The following is a 591-nucleotide window of genomic DNA, read 5'->3' as shown; positions in this document are numbered from 1 at the left end:
GCAGTGGAGGTCAGGCTGGGTTGTGGCAGAGGAGGCAGAGGCAGCAAGGCAGGCAGCTCCCTGTGCTCTTTGGCATGGAGACAATGGGGCGGGAGCCGGGGGAGCAGCCTGGCACGGCTCAGGAAAGGGGAGCCCTGGGTTCACTGGGTGAGGGCTGATGAAGGGTCGCTGCACTGGTCGCTCTGTTCCCCAGGGATGTCCCCTCTTCACTCGCCACCTCTGTGATCACAGGTGGCAGTTCAGTGCCCAGGGGTTGCAGGTGGCAGTGGAGCTGGGGACCCTGTGCTCCTGGGGTACAGCCGCTGCTCCAGCCCCGCTGTCCGAGCCGCCTGCCCTGCAGCAGCCTCGGCTGTGCCATGACCCAGCACAGGGTCCTGCTCTGCCCAGCTGGGGGCTGGTCTAGGGGCAGGAGCCCCAGGCACCCTCGTAGCAGCCCTCCAGGTGCATGAACATCCCCGCATCCCTCTCTGGGTGATGCTGGGGCTTGAACCTGAAAGCCTGGCAAAGTCAGAGAGCAGACAGGTCCTTCGGGGGGCAAAGCAGAGTGGGGGGCAGAGCGCTGGCAAAACAGGGCTGCAAGCTTTCCTCCAG

The 591-nt window shown here is 65.5% G+C and overlaps 1 protein-coding gene across 1 annotated transcript in view; it reads left to right on the top strand.

The window, feature by feature from the left end:
• Positions 1 to 591, top strand: part of LOC104470100 (suppressor APC domain-containing protein 2-like) — a gene marked incomplete at its 5' end in the record, with an annotated part of 5,910 nt that overhangs the window by 2,677 nt on the left and 2,642 nt on the right. The window lies entirely within an intron of this gene.

This window comes from Pterocles gutturalis, unplaced genomic scaffold (genome assembly GCF_000699245.1).
Source record: "Pterocles gutturalis isolate BGI_N339 unplaced genomic scaffold, ASM69924v1 scaffold19490, whole genome shotgun sequence".
Lineage (NCBI taxonomy): Eukaryota > Metazoa > Chordata > Aves > Pterocliformes > Pteroclidae > Pterocles > Pterocles gutturalis.
Note: the sequence above shows the minus strand (reverse complement) of the source record. Positions and strands in the feature narration are given on the sequence as shown.